This window comes from Halictus rubicundus, unplaced genomic scaffold, assembly GCF_050948215.1.
Source record: "Halictus rubicundus isolate RS-2024b unplaced genomic scaffold, iyHalRubi1_principal scaffold0058, whole genome shotgun sequence".
NCBI classification, from domain to species: domain Eukaryota; kingdom Metazoa; phylum Arthropoda; class Insecta; order Hymenoptera; family Halictidae; genus Halictus; species Halictus rubicundus.
In genome coordinates this window covers 608,958-627,115 of record NW_027488599.1, presented here as the reverse complement: position 1 = coordinate 627,115, position 18,158 = coordinate 608,958, and positions in this window count along the sequence as shown.

The following is an 18,158-nucleotide window of genomic DNA, read 5'->3' as shown; positions in this document are numbered from 1 at the left end:
ATCCCATCCTCTATCCTATCCTATCCTCTATCCTATCCTATGCTCTATCCTATCCTATCCTCTATCCTATCCTATCCTCTATCCTATCCTATCCTCTATCCTATCCTATCTTCTATCCTATCCTATCCTCTATCCTATCCTATCCTCTATCCTATCCTCTATCATATCCTATCCTCTATCCTATCCTATCCTCTATCCTATCCTATCCTGTATCCTATCCAATCCTCTATCCTATCCTATCCTCTGTCCTATCCTATCCTCTATCCTATCCACTATCCTATCCTATCCTCTATCCTATCCTATCCTCTATGCTATCCTATCCTCTATCCTATCCTATTCTCTATCCTATCCTATCCTCTATCCTATCCAATCCTATATCCTATCCTATCCTCTATCCTATCCTATCCTCTATCCTATGCTCTATCCTCAATCCTGTCCTCTATCCTATCCTATCCTCTATCCCATTATATACTCTCTCCGATCCGATATCCTATCCTATACTCTATCCTATCCCATCCTCTATCCTATCCTATCCTCTATCCTATCCTATCCTCTATCCTATCCTATCCTCTATCCTATCCTATCCTCTATCCTATCCTATGCTCTATCCTATCCTATCCTCTATCCTATCCTATCCTCTATCCTATCCTATCCTCTATCCTATCCTATCTTCTATCCTATCCTATCCTCTATCCTATCCTATACTCTATACTAACCTATCCTCTATCCTATCCTATCCTCTATCCTATCCTATCCTCTATCCTATCCAATCCCCTATCCTATCCTCTATCGTCTCCTATCCTCTATCCTATCCAATCCCCTATCCGATCCTCTATCCTATCCTATCCTCTATCCTATCCTATCCTCAATCCTATCCTATCCTCTATCCTATCCTATCCTCTATCCTATCCCACCCTCTATCCTATCCTATCCTCTATCCTATCCTATGCTCTATCCTATCCTATCCTCTATCCTATCCTATCCTCTATCCTATCCTATCCTCTATCCTATCCTATCCTCTATCCTATCCTATCCTCTATCCTATCCTCTATCATATCCTATCCTCTATCCTATCCTATCCTCTATCCTATCCTATCCTCTATCCTATCCTATCCTCTATCCTATCCTATCCTCTATCCTATATTATCCTCTATCCTATCCTATCCTCTATACTATCCTACCCTCTATCCTATTCTATCTTCTATCCTATCGTATCCTCTATCCTATCCTATCCTCTATCCTATAATCTATCCTCAATGCTATCCTCTATCGTATCCTATCCTCTATAATATCGTATCCTCTATCCTATCCTATTCTCTATAATATCGTATCCTCTATCCTATCCTATCCTCTATAATATCGTATCCTCTATCATATCCTATCCTCTTTTCTTTAATATCATCTATCCTATCCTATCCTCTATCCTATTCCATCAACTATCCTATCCAATCCCCTATCCTGTCTATCTATCCTATCCTATCAACTATCCTATCCTATCCTCTATCCTATCCAATCCCCTATCCTATCCTATATTCGATCCTCTCCACTATAATACTGTATCCTCTACCCTATCCTGTGCTCTATCCTATAATATCTTCCATCCTATCCTATACCATGTGCTACCCTATCCTCTATCCTATACAATCCTCTATCGTCTCCTGTCCTCTATCCTATCGAATCTCCTATCCTATTCTCTATCCTATCCTATACTCTATCCTATCCAATGCCCTATCCGATCCTCTATCCTATCCTAACCTCTATACTATCATCTACCCGATCCTATCCTCCATAATATCCTATCCTCTATCCTATCCAATCTCCTATCCTATCCTCTAACCTATCCTATCCTCTATCCTATCCAATCACCTATCCCATCCTCTATCATATCCAATCACCTATCCTATCCTCTATTCAATACTATGCTCTATCCTGTCCCATCCTCTATAATATCCTATCCTCTATCCTATCCTATAATCTATCCTATCCTCTATCCTATCCTATCCTCTATCCTATCCTATCCTCTATCGTATCCTATCCTCTATCCTATCCAATCCTATATCCTATCCTATCCTCTATCGTCTCCTGTCCTCTCTCCTATCCAATCTCCTATCCTATCCTCAATCCTATCCTATCCACTATCCTATCCTATCCAATCCTCTGTCCTATCCTCTATCCTATTCTCTATCCTATCCTATCCTCTATCCTATTCTCTATCCTATCCTATAATCTATCCCATCCTATCCTCTATCCTATCCTATCCTCTATCCTATCCTATCCTCTATCCTATCCTATCCTCTATCCTATCCTATCCTCTATCCTATCCTATCCTCTATCCTATCCTATCCTCTATCCTATCCTATCCTCTATCCTATCCTATCCTCTATCCTATCCTATCCTCTATCCTGTCCTATCCTCTATCCTATCCTATCCTCTATCCTATCCTATCCTCTATCCTATCCTATCCCCTATCCTATCCTATCCTCTATCCTATCCTATACTCTATCCTATCCTATCCGCTATCCTATCCTATTCCATCCGCTATCATATCATATCCTCAATCCTATCCTATACTCTATCCTATCCTATCCTCTATCCTATCCTATCCTCTATCCTATCCTATCCGCTATCCTATCCTATCCAGTATCATATCGTATCCTCTACCCTATACCATCCTCTATCATATCATATACTCAATCCTATCCTATCCTCTACCCTATCCTATCCTCTATAATATCGTATCCAATCCTCTGTCCTATCCTGTATCCTATTCTCTATCCTATCCTATCCTCTATCCTATTCTCTATCCTATCCTATCCTCTATCCTATGCTATCCTCTATCCTATACTCTATCGTATCCTATCATCTATCGTATCCTGTCCTCTATCCTATAATATCCCATATCCTATCCAATCCTCTATCCTATCCTCTATCCTATCCTTTCCTCTATCCTATCCTATCCTTTATTCTATCCTATCCTCAATCCTATCCTATCCTCTATCCTATTGTCTATCCTATCCTATCCTCTATCCTATTCTCTATCCTATCCTATCCTCTATCCTATGCTCTATCCTCAATCCTATCCTCTATCCTATCCTATCCTCTATCCCATCCTATACTCTCTCCGATCCTATATCCTATCCTATACTCTATCCTATACCATCCTCTATCCTATCCTATCCTCTATCCTATCCTATACAATCCTCTGTCCTATCCTCTATCCTATTCTCTCTCCTATCCTATAATCTATCCTATTCTCTATCCTATCCTATCCTCTATCCTATCCTATCCTGTATCCTATACTCTATCGTATCCTATCCTCTATCCTATCCTGTCCTCTATCCTATCCTATCCTCTATCCTATCCTATCCTCTATCCTATCCTATCCTCTATCCTATCCTATCCTATCCTATCCTCTATCCTATCCTATCCTCTATCCTATCCTATCCTCTATACGAGCCTATCCTCTATCCTATCCTATCCTCTATCCTATCCTATCCTCTATCCTATCCTATCCTCTATCCTATCCTATCCTCTATGCTATCCTATCCTCTATCCTATCCTATCCTCTATCCCATCCTATCCTCTATAATATCGTATCCTCTATCCTATCCTATCCTCTATCCTATCCTATCCTCTATCCTAGCCTATCCTCTATCCTATCCTATCCTCTATCCTATCCTATCCTCTATCCTATCCTATCCTCTATCCTATCCTATCCTCTATCCTATCCTATCCTCTATCCTATCCTATCCTATCCTATCCTCTATCCTATCCTATCCTCTATCCTATCCTATCCTCTATCCTATCCTATCCTCTATCCTATCCTATCCTCTATACGAGCCTATCCTCTATCCTATCCTATTATCTATCCTATCCTATCCTCTATCCTATCCTATCCTCTATCCTATCCTATCCTCTATGCTATCCTATCCTCTATCCTATCCTATCCTCTATCCTATCCTATCCTCTATAATATCGTATCCTCTATCCTATCCTATCCTCTATCCTATCCTATCCTCTATCCTAGCCTATCCTCTATCCTATCCTATCCTCTATCGTATCCTATCCTCTATCCTATCCTATCCTCTATCCTATCCTATCCTCTATCCTATCCTATCCTCTATCCTATCCTATCCTCTATCCTATCCTATCCTCTATCCTATCCTATCCTCTATCGTATCCTATCCTCTATCCTATCCTATCCTACCCTATCCTCTATCCTATCCTATCCTCTATACGAGCCTATCCTCTATCCTATCCTATCCTCTATCCTATCCTATCCTCTATCCTATCCTATCCTCTATCCTATCCTATACTCTATCCTATCCTATCCTCTATCCTATCCTATCCTCTATCCTATCCTATCCTCTATCCTATCCTATCCTCTATCCTATCCTATCCTCTATCCTATACTCTATCGTATCCTATCCTCTATCGTATCCTATCCTCTATCCTATCCTATTCTATCCTCTATCCTATCCTATCCTCTGTCCTATCCTATCCTCTACCCTATCCACTATCCTATCCTATCCTCTATCCTATCCTATACTCTATACTAACCTATCCTCTATCCTATCCTATCCTCTATCCTATCCTATCCTCTATCCTATCCAATCCCCTATCCTATCCTCTATCGTCTCCTATCCTCTATCCTATCCAATCCCCTATCCGATCCTCTATCCTATCCTCTCCTCTATCCTATCCTATCCTCAATCCTATCCTATCCTCTATCCTATCCTATCCTCTATCCTATCCTATCCTCTATGCTATCCTATCCTCTATCCTATCCTATCCTCTATCCCATCCTATCCTCTATAATATCGTATCCTCTATCCTATCCTATCCTCTATCCTATCCTATCCTCTATCCTAGCCTATCCTCTATCCTATCCTATCCTCTATCCTATCCTATCCTCTATCCTATCCTATCCTCTATCCTATCCTATCCTCTATCCTATCCTATCCTCTATCCTATCCTATCCTATCCTATCCTCTATCCTATCCTATCCTCTATCCTATCCTATCCTCTATCCTATCCTATCCTCTATCCTATCCTATCCTCTATACGAGCCTATCCTCTATCCTATCCTATTATCTATCCTATCCTATCCTCTATCCTATCCTATCCTCTATCCTATCCTATCCTCTATGCTATCCTATCCTCTATCCTATCCTATCCTCTATCCTATCCTATCCTCTATAATATCGTATCCTCTATCCTATCCTATCCTCTATCCTATCCTATCCTCTATCCTAGCCTATCCTCTATCCTATCCTATCCTCTATCGTATCCTATCCTCTATCCTATCCTATCCTCTATCCTATCCTATCCTCTATCCTATCCTATCCTCTATCCTATCCTATCCTCTATCCTATCCTATCCTCTATCCTATCCTATCCTCTATCGTATCCTATCCTCTATCCTATCCTATCCTACCCTATCCTCTATCCTATCCTATCCTCTATACGAGCCTATCCTCTATCCTATCCTATCCTCTATCCTATCCTATCCTCTATCCTATCCTATCCTCTATCCTATCCTATACTCTATCCTATCCTATCCTCTATCCTATCCTATCCTCTATCCTATCCTATCCTCTATCCTATCCTATCCTCTATCCTATCCTATCCTCTATCCTATACTCTATCGTATCCTATCCTCTATCGTATCCTATCCTCTATCCTATCCTATTCTATCCTCTATCCTATCCTATCCTCTGTCCTATCCTATCCTCTACCCTATCCACTATCCTATCCTATCCTCTATCCTATCCTATACTCTATACTAACCTATCCTCTATCCTATCCTATCCTCTATCCTATCCTATCCTCTATCCTATCCAATCCCCTATCCTATCCTCTATCGTCTCCTATCCTCTATCCTATCCAATCCCCTATCCGATCCTCTATCCTATCCTCTCCTCTATCCTATCCTATCCTCAATCCTATCCTATCCTCTATCCTATCCTATCCTCTATCCTATCCCATCCTCTATCCTATCCTATCCTCTATCCTATCCTATGCTCTATCCTATCCTATCCTCTATCCTATCCTATCCTCTATCCTATCCTATCCTCTATCCTATCCTATCTTCTATCCTATCCTATCCTCTATCCTATCCTATCCTCTATCCTATCCTCTATCATATCCTATCCTCTATCCTATCCTATCCTCTATCCTATCCTATCCTGTATCCTATCCAATCCTCTATCCTATCCTATCCTCTGTCCTATCCTATCCTCTATCCTATCCACTATCCTATCCTATCCTCTATCCTATCCTATCCTCTATGCTATCCTATCCTCTATCCTATCCTATTCTCTATCCTATCCTATCCTCTATCCTATCCTATCCTCTATCCTATCCTATCCTCTATCCTATCCTATCCTCTATCCTATCCTATCCTCTATCCTATGCTCTATCCTCAATCCTGTCCTCTATCCTATCCTATCCTCTATCCCATTATATACTCTCTCCGATCCGATATCCTATCCTATACTCTATCCTATCCCATCCTCTATCCTATCCTATCCTCTATCCTATCCTATCCTCTATCCTATCCTATCCTCTATCCTATCCTATTCTCTATCCTATCCTATCCTCTATCCTATCCTATCCTCTATCCTATCCTATCCTCTATCCTATCCTATCCTCTATCCTATCCTATCCTCTATCCTATGCTCTATCCTCAATCCTGTCCTCTATCCTATCCTATCCTCTATCCCATTATATACTCTCTCCGATCCGATATCCTATCCTATACTCTATCCTATCCCATCCTCTATCCTATCCTATCCTCTATCCTATCCTATCCTCTATCCTATCCTATCCTCTATCCTATCCTATCCTCTATCCTATCCTATGCTCTATCCTATCCTATCCTCTATCCTATCCTATCCTCTATCCTATCCTATCCTCTATCCTATCCTATCTTCTATCCTATCCTATCCTCTATCCTATCCTATACTCTATACTAACCTATCCTCTATCCTATCCTATCCTCTATCCTATCCTATCCTCTATCCTATCCAATCCCCTATCCTATCCTCTATCGTCTCCTATCCTCTATCCTATCCAATCCCCTATCCGATCCTCTATCCTATCCTATCCTCTATCCTATCCTATCCTCAATCCTATCCTATCCTCTATCCTATCCTATCCTCTATCCTATCCCATCCTCTATCCTATCCTATCCTCTATCCTATCCTATGCTCTATCCTATCCTATCCTCTATCCTATCCTATCCTCTATCCTATCCTATCCTCTATCCTATCCTATCTTCTATCCTATCCTATCCTCTATCCTATCCTATCCTCTATCCTATCCTCTATCATATCCTATCCTCTATCCTATCCTATCCTCTATCCTATCCTATCCTGTATCCTATCCAATCCTCTATCCTATCCTATCCTCTGTCCTATCCTATCCTCTATCCTATCCACTATCCTATCCTATCCTCTATCCTATCCTATCCTCTATGCTATCCTATCCTCTATCCTATCCTATTCTCTATCCTATCCTATCCTCTATCCTATCCTATCCTCTATCCTATCCTATCCTCTATCCTATCCTATCCTCTATCCTATCCTATCCTCTATCCTATGCTCTATCCTCAATCCTGTCCTCTATCCTATCCTATCCTCTATCCCATTATATACTCTCTCCGATCCGATATCCTATCCTATACTCTATCCTATCCCATCCTCTATCCTATCCTATCCTCTATCCTATCCTATCCTCTATCCTATCCTATCCTCTATCCTATCCCATCCTCTATCCTATCCTATGCTCTATCCTATCCTATCCTCTATCCTATCCTATCCTCTATCCTATCCTATCCTCTATAATATCGTATCCTCTATCCTATCCTATCCTCTATCCTCTCCTATCCTCTATCCTAGCCTATCCTCTATCCTATCCTATCCTCTATCGTATCCTATCCTCTATCCTATCCTATCCTCTATCCTATCCTATCCTCTATCCTATCCTATCCTCTATCCTATCCTATCCTCTATCCTATCCTATCCTCTATCCTATCCTATCCTCTATCGTATCCTATCCTCTATCCTATCCTATCCTACCCTATCCTCTATCCTATCCTATCCTCTATACGAGCCTATCCTCTATCCTATCCTATCCTCTATCCTATCCTATCCTCTATCCTATCCTATCCTCTATCCTATCCTATACTCTATCCTATCCTATCCTCTATCCTATCCTATCCTCTATCCTATCCTATCCTCTATCCTATCCTATCCTCTATCCTATCCTATCCTCTATCCTATACTCTATCGTATCCTATCCTCTATCGTATCCTATCCTCTATCCTATCCTATCCTATCCTCTATCCTATCCTATCCTCTGTCCTATCCTATCCTCTACCCTATCCACTATCCTATCCTATCCTCTATCCTATCCTATACTCTATACTAACCTATCCTCTATCCTATCCTATCCTCTATCCTATCCTATCCTCTATCCTATCCAATCCCCTATCCTATCCTCTATCGTCTCCTATCCTCTATCCTATCCAATCCCCTATCCGATCCTCTATCCTATCCTATCCTCTATCCTATCCTATCCTCAATCCTATCCTATCCTCTATCCTATCCTATCCTCTATCCTATCCCATCCTCTATCCTATCCTATCCTCTATCCTATCCTATGCTCTATCCTATCCTATCCTCTATCCTATCCTATCCTCTATCCTATCCTATCCTCTATCCTATCCTATCTTCTATCCTATCCTATCCTCTATCCTATCCTATCCTCTATCCTATCCTCTATCATATCCTATCCTCTATCCTATCCTATCCTCTATCCTATCCTATCCTGTATCCTATCCAATCCTCTATCCTATCCTATCCACTGTCCTATCCTATCCTCTATCCTATCCACTATCCTATCCTATCCTCTATCCTATCCTATCCTCTATGCTATCCTATCCTCTATCCTATCCTATTCTCTATCCTATCCTATCCTCTATCCTATCCTATCCTCTATCCTATCCTATCCTCTATCCTATCCTATCCTCTATCCTATCCTATCCTCTATCCTATGCTCTATCCTCAATCCTGTCCTCTATCCTATCCTATCCTCTATCCCATTATATACTCTCTCCGATCCGATATCCTATCCTATACTCTATCCTATCCCATCCTCTATCCTATCCTATCCTCTATCCTATCCTATCCTCTATCCTATCCTATCCTCTATCCTATCCTATCCTCTATCCTATCCTATGCTCTATCCTATCCTATCCTCTATCCTATCCTATCCTCTATCCTATCCTATCCTCTATCCTATCCTATCTTCTATCCTATCCTATCCTCTATCCTATCCTATCCTCTATCCTATCCTCTATCATATCCTATCCTCTATCCTATCCTATCCTCTATCCTATCCTATCCTGTATCCTATCCAATCCTCTATCCTATCCTATCCTCTGTCCTATCCTATACTCTATCCTATCCACTATCCTATCCTATCCTCTATCCTATCCTATCCTCTATGCTATCCTATCCTCTATCCTATCCTATCCTCTATTCTATCCTATAATCTATCCTATCCTATCTTCTATCCTATCCTATCCTCTATCCTATCAAAACCCGTATCCTATCCTCTGTCCTATCCTATCCTCTATCCTATCCTATCCTCTATCCTATCCTATCCTCTATCCTATCAAATCCCCTATCCTATCCTCTATCATATCCTATCTTGTATCCTATCCAATCCTCTATCCTATCCTATCATCTATCCTCAATCCTATCCTTTCCTGTATCCTATCCAATCCTCTATCCTATCCTATCCTCTATCCTATCCTGTCCTCTATCCTATCCTATCCTCTATCCTATCCTGTATCCTAACCTATCCTCTATCCTATCCTATGCTCTATCCTATCATACCCTCTATAATATCGTATACTCTATGATATCCTATCCCCTATCCTATAATATCATCTATCCGTTCCAATTCTCTATCCTAACCTATTCTCTATCCTATCCTCTATCCTATCCTATCATCTATCCTATCCTATCTTCTATCCTATCCTATCAAATCCCCTATCCTGTCCTCTATCCTATCCTATCCTGTATCCTATCCAATCCTCTATCCTATCCAATCCTCTATCCTACCCTATCCTCAATTCTATCCTCTATCCTATCCTATCCTCTATCCTATCCTATCCTCTATCCTGTCCTATCCTCTATCCTATCCTATCCTCTATCCTATCCTATCCTCTATCCTATCCTATCCTCTATCCTATCCTATCCTGTATCCTATCCTATCCTCTATCCTATCCTATCCTCTATCCTATCCTATCCTCTATCCTATCCTATCTTCTATCCTATCCTATCTTCTATCCTATCCTATCCTCTATCCTATCATATCCTCTATCCTATCCTATCCTCTATGCTATAGTATCTTCTATCCTATCAAATCCCCTATCCTATCCTCTATCCTATCCTATCCTGTATCCTATCCAATCCTCTATCCTATCCAATCCTCTATTCTATCCTATCCTCAATTCTATCCTATCCTTTATCCTATCCTATCTTCTATCCTATCCTATCCTCTATCCTATCAAATCCCCTATCCTATCCTCTATCCTATCCTATCCTGTATCCAATCCTATCCTCTATCCTATCCTATCCTGTATCCTATCCTATCCTCTATCCTATCCTATCCTCTATCCTATCCTATCCTCTATCCTCTATCCTATCCAATCCTCTATCCTATCCTATCCTCTACCCTATCATATCCTCTATCCTATAATATCCTCTATCCTATCCTATCCTCTATCCTATCCTATCCTCTACCCTATCATATCCTCTATCCTATCCTATCCTCTATCCAATCCTCTGTCCTATCCTATCCTCTATCCTATCCTATAATCTATCCTATCCTATCTTCTATCCTATCCTATCCTCTATCCTATCAAATCCCGTATCCTATCCTATCTTCTATCCTATCCTATCCTCTATCCTATCAAATCCCGTATCCTATCCTATCTTCTATCCTATCCTATCCTCTATCCTATCAAATCCCGTATCCTATCCTCTGTTCTATCCTATCCTCTATCCTATCCTATCCTATCCTCTATCCTATCCTATCCTCTATCCTATCCTATCCTCTATCCTATCAAATCCCCTATCCTATCCTCTATCATATCCTATCCTGTATCCTATCCAATCCTCTATCCTATCCTATCATCTATCCTCAATCCTATCCTTTCCTGTATCCTATCCAATCCTCTATCCTATCCTATCCTCTATCCTATCCTGTATCCTAACCTATCCTCTATCCTATCCTATGCTCTATCCTATCATACCCTCTATAATATCGTATACTCTATGATATCCTATCCCCTATCCTATAATATCATCTATCCGTTCCAATTCTCTATCCTAACCTATTCTCTATCCTATCCTCTATCCTATCCTATCATCTATCCTATCCTATCTTCTATCCTATCCTATCAAATCCCCTATCCTGTCCTCTATCCTATCCTATCCTGTATCCTATCCAATCCTCTATCCTATCCAATCCTCTACCCTACCCTATCCTCAATTCTATCCTCTATCCTATCCTATCCTCTATCCTATCCTATCCTCTATCCTGTCCTATCCTCTATCCTATCCTATCCTCTATCCTATCCTATCCTCTATCCTATCCTATCCTCTATCCTATCCTATCCTGTATCCTATCCTATCCTCTATCCTATCCTATCCTCTATCCTATCCTATCCTCTATCCTATCCTATCTTCTATCCTATCCTATCTTCTATCCTATCCTATCCTCTATCCTATCATATCCTCTATCCTATCCTATCCTCTATCCTATCCTATCTTCTATCCTATCAAATCCCCTATCCTATCCTCTATCCTATCCTATCCTGTATCCTATCCAATCCTCTATCCTATCCAATCCTCTATTCTATCCTATCCTCAATTCTATCCTATCCTTTATCCTATCCTATCTTCTATCCTATCCTATCCTCTATCCTATCCTATCCTCTATCCTATCAAATCCCCTATCCTATCCTCTATCCTATCCTATCCTGTATCCAATCCTATCCTCTATCCTATCCTATCCTCTATCCTATCCTATCCTCTATCCTATCCTATCCTCTATCCTATCCTATCCTCTATCCTCTATCCTATCCAATCCTCTATCCTATCCTATCCTCTACCCTATCATATCCTCTATCCTATAATATCCTCTATCCTATCCTATCCTCTATCCTATCCTATCCTCTACCCTATCATATCCTCTATCCTATCCTATCCTCTATCCAATCCTCTGTCCTATCCTATCCTCTATCCTATCCTATAATCTATCCTATCCTATCTTCTATCCTATCCTATCCTCTATCCTATCAAATCCCGTATCCTATCCTATCTTCTATCCTATCCTATCCTCTATCCTATCAAATCCCGTATCCTATCCTATCTTCTATCCTATCCTATCCTCTATCCTATCATATCCTCTATTATATAATATCCTCTATCCTATCCTATCCTCTATCCTATCAAAACCCGTATCCTATCCTCTGTCCTATCCTATCCTCTATCCTATCCTATCCTCTATCCTATCCTATCCTCTATCCTATCAAATCCCCTATCCTATCCTCTATCATATCGTATCCTGTATCCTATCCAATCCTCTATCCTATCCTATCATCTATCCTCAATCCTATCCTTTCCTGTATCCTATCCAATCCTCTATCCTATCCTATCCTCTATCCTATCCTGTCCTCTATCCTATCCTCTATCCTCTATCCTATCCAATCCTCTATCCTATCCTATCCTCTACCCTATCATATCCTCTATCCTATAATATCCTCTATCCTATCCTATCCTCTATCCTATCCTATCCTCTACCCTATCATATCCTCTATCCTATCCTATCCTCTATCCAATCCTCTGTCCTATCCTATCCTCTATCCTATCCTATAATCTATCCTATCCTATCCTCTATCCTATCAAATCCCGTATCCTATCCTATCTTCTATCCTATCCTATCCTCTATCCTATCAAATCCCGTATCCTATCCTCTGTCCTATCCTATCCTCTATCCTATCCTATCCTATCCTCTATCCTATCCTATCCTCTATCCTATCCTATCCTCTATCCTATCAAATCCCCTATCCTATCCTCTATCATATCCTATCCTGTATCCTATCCAATCCTCTATCCTATCCTATCATCTATCCTCAATCCTATCCTTTCCTGTATCCTATCCAATCCTCTATCCTATCCTATCCTCTATCCTATCCTGTCCTCTATCCTATGCTATCCTATCCTCTATCCTATCATATCCTCTATTATATAATATCCTCTATCCTATCCTATCCTCTATCCTATCAAAACCCGTATCCTATCCTCTGTCCTATCCTATCCTCTATCCTATCCTATCCTCTATCCTATCCTATCCTCTATCCTATCAAATCCCCTATCCTATCCTCTATCATATCGTATCCTGTATCCTATCCAATCCTCTATCCTATCCTATCATCTATCCTCAATCCTATCCTTTCCTGTATCCTATCCAATCCTCTATCCTATCCTATCCTCTATCCTATCCTGTCCTCTATCCTATCCTATCCTCTATCCTATCCTGTATCCTAGCCTATCCTCTATCCTATCCTATGCTCTATCCTATCATACCCTCTATAATATCGTATACTCTATGATATCCTATCCCCTATCCTATAATATCATCTATCCGTTCCAATTCTCTATCCTAACCTATTCTCTATCCTATCCTCTATCCTATCCTATCATCTATCCTATCCTATCTTCTATCCTATCCTATCAAATCCCCTATCCTGTCCTCTATCCTATCCTATCCTGTATCCTATCCAATCCTCTATCCTATCCAATCCTCTATCCTATCCTATCCTCTATCCTATCCTATCTTCTATCCTATCCTATCCTCTATCCTATCAAATCCCCTATCCTATCCTCTATCCTATCCTATAATCTATCCTATCCTATCTTCTATCCTATCCTATCCTCTATCCTATCAAAACCCGTATCTTATCCTCTGTCCTATCCTATCCTCTATCCTATCCTCTATCATATCCTATCCTGTATCCTATCCAATCCTCTATCCTATCCTATCATCTATCCTCAATCCTATCCTTTCCTGTATCCTATCGAATCCTCTATCCTATCCTATCCTCTATCCTATCCTGTCCTCTATCCTATCCTATCCTCTATCCTATCCTGTATCCTAGCCTATCCTCTATCCTATCCTATCCAATCCCCTATCCTATGCTCTATCCTATCATACCCTCTATAATATCGTATACTCTATGATATCCTATCCCCTATCCTATAATATCATCTATCCGTTCCAATTCTCTATCCTAACCTATTCTCTATCCTATCCTCTATCCTATCCTATCATCTATCCTATCCTATCTTCTATCCTATCCTATCCTCTATCCTATCCTATCATCTATCCTATCCTATCTTCTATCCTATCCTATCCTCTATCCTATCAAATCCCCTATCCTATCCTCTATCCTATCCTATCCTGTATCCTATCAAATCCCCTATCCTATCCTCTATCCTATTCCATCGTCTATCCGATCCTATTCTCTATCCTAACCTCTATCCTATCCTCTATCCTATCCTATCCTCTATCCTATCCTATCCTCTATCCTATCCTATCCTCTATCCTGTCCTATCCTCTATCGTATCCTATCCTCTATCCTATCCTATCCTCTATACTATCCTATCCTCTATCCTATCCTATCCTATCCTCTATCGTATCCTATCCTCTATCCTATCCTCTATCGTATCCTATCCTCTATCCTATCCTATCTTCTATCCTACCCTATCATGTATCCTATCAAATCCCCTATCCCATCCCCTATCCTATCCTATCCTCTATCCTATCCTATCTTCTATCCTATCCTATCCTCTATCCTATCAAATCCCCTATCCTATCCTCTATCCTATCCTTTCCTCTATCCTATCCTATCCTCTATCCTATCCTATCTTCTATCCTATCCTATCCTCTATCCTATCAAATCCCGTATCCTATCCTCTGTCCTATCCTATCCTATCCTATATCCTATCCTATCCTCTATCCTATCCAATCCTCTATCCTATCCTATCCTTTACCCTATCATATCCTCTATCCAATCCTATCCTCTATCCAATCCTCTGTCCTATCCTATCCTCTATCCTATCCTATAATCTATACTATCCTATCTTCTATCCTATCCTATCCTCTATCCTATCAAATCCCGTATCCTATCCACTGTCCTATCCTATCCTCTATCCTATCCTATCCTCTATCCTATCCTCTATCCTAGCCTATCCTCTATCCTATCCTATCCAATCCCCTATCCTATGCTCTATCCTATCATACCCTCTATAATATCGTATACTCTATGATATCCTATCACCTATCCTATAATATCATCTATCCGTTCCAATTCTCTATCATAACCTATTCTCTATCCTATCCTCTATCCTATCCTATCCTCTATCCTATCCTATCCTCTATCCTATCAAATCCCCTATCCTATCCTCTATCCTATCCTATCCTGTATCCTATCCAATCCTCTATCCTATCCAATCCTCTATCCTATCCTATCCTCTATCTTATCCTATCCTCTATCCAATCCTCTGTCCTATCCTATCCTCCATCCTATCCTATAATCTATCCTATCCTATCTTCTATCCTATCCTATCCTCTATCCTATCAAAGCCCGTATCCTATCCTCTGTCCTATCCTATCCTCTATCCTATCCTATCCTCTATCCTATCCTATCCTCTATCCTATCAAATCCCCTATCCTATCCTCTATCATATCCTATCCTGTATCCTATCCAATCCTCTATCCTATCCTATCATCTATCCTCAATCCTATCCTTTCCGGTATCCTATCCAATCCTCTGTCCTATCCTATCCTCTATCCTATCCTATAATCTATACTATCCTATCTTCTATCCTATCCTATCCTCTATCCTATCAAATCCCGTATCCTATCCACTGTCCTATCCTATCCTCTATCCTATCCTATCCTCTATCCTATCCTCTATCCTAGCCTATCCTCTATCCTATCCTATCCAATCCCCTATCCTATGCTCTATCCTATCATACCCTCTATAATATCGTATACTCTATGATATCCTATCACCTATCCTATAATATCATCTATCCGTTCCAATTCTCTATCATAACCTATTCTCTATCCTATCCTCTATCCTATCCTATCCTCTATCCTATCCTATCCTCTATCCTATCAAATCCCCTATCCTATCCTCTATCCTATCCTATCCTGTATCCTATCCAATCCTCTATCCTATCCAATCCTCTGTCCTATCCTATCCTCTATCCTATCCTATAATCTATCCTATCCTATCTTCTATCCTATCCTATCCTCTATCCTATCAAATCCCGTATCCTATCCTATCTTCTATCCTATCCTATCCTCTATCCTATCAAATCCCGTATCCTATCCTATCTTCTATCCTATCCTATCCTCTATCCTATCATATCCTCTATTATATAATATCCTCTATCCTATCCTATCCTCTATCCTATCAAAACCCGTATCCTATCCTCTGTCCTATCCTATCCTCTATCCTATCCTATCCTCTATCCTATCCTATCCTCTATCCTATCAAATCCCCTATCCTATCCTCTATCATATCGTATCCTGTATCCTATCCAATCCTCTATCCTATCCTATCATCTATCCTCAATCCTATCCTTTCCTGTATCCTATCCAATCCTCTATCCTATCCTATCCTCTATCCTATCCTGTCCTCTATCCTATCCTCTATCCTCTATCCTATCCAATCCTCTATCCTATCCTATCCTCTACCCTATCATATCCTCTATCCTATAATATCCTCTATCCTATCCTATCCTCTATCCTATCCTATCCTCTACCCTATCATATCCTCTATCCTATCCTATCCTCTATCCAATCCTCTGTCCTATCCTATCCTCTATCCTATCCTATAATCTATCCTATCCTATCCTCTATCCTATCAAATCCCGTATCCTATCCTATCTTCTATCCTATCCTATCCTCTATCCTATCAAATCCCGTATCCTATCCTCTGTCCTATCCTATCCTCTATCCTATCCTATCCTATCCTCTATCCTATCCTATCCTCTATCCTATCCTATCCTCTATCCTATCAAATCCCCTATCCTATCCTCTATCATATCCTATCCTGTATCCTATCCAATCCTCTATCCTATCCTATCATCTATCCTCAATCCTATCCTTTCCTGTATCCTATCCAATCCTCTATCCTATCCTATCCTCTATCCTATCCTGTCCTCTATCCTATGCTATCCTATCCTCTATCCTATCATATCCTCTATTATATAATATCCTCTATCCTATCCTATCCTCTATCCTATCAAAACCCGTATCCTATCCTCTGTCCTATCCTATCCTCTATCCTATCCTATCCTCTATCCTATCCTATCCTCTATCCTATCAAATCCCCTATCCTATCCTCTATCATATCGTATCCTGTATCCTATCCAATCCTCTATCCTATCCTATCATCTATCCTCAATCCTATCCTTTCCTGTATCCTATCCAATCCTCTATCCTATCCTATCCTCTATCCTATCCTGTCCTCTATCCTATCCTATCCTCTATCCTATCCTGTATCCTAGCCTATCCTCTATCCTATCCTATGCTCTATCCTATCATACCCTCTATAATATCGTATACTCTATGATATCCTATCCCCTATCCTATAATATCATCTATCCGTTCCAATTCTCTATCCTAACCTATTCTCTATCCTATCCTCTATCCTATCCTATCATCTATCCTATCCTATCTTCTATCCTATCCTATCAAATCCCCTATCCTGTCCTCTATCCTATCCTATCCTGTATCCTATCCAATCCTCTATCCTATCCAATCCTCTATCCTATCCTATCCTCTATCCTATCCTATCTTCTATCCTATCCTATCCTCTATCCTATCAAATCCCCTATCCTATCCTCTATCCTATCCTATAATCTATCCTATCCTATCTTCTATCCTATCCTATCCTCTATCCTATCAAAACCCGTATCTTATCCTCTGTCCTATCCTATCCTCTATCCTATCCTCTATCATATCCTATCCTGTATCCTATCCAATCCTCTATCCTATCCTATC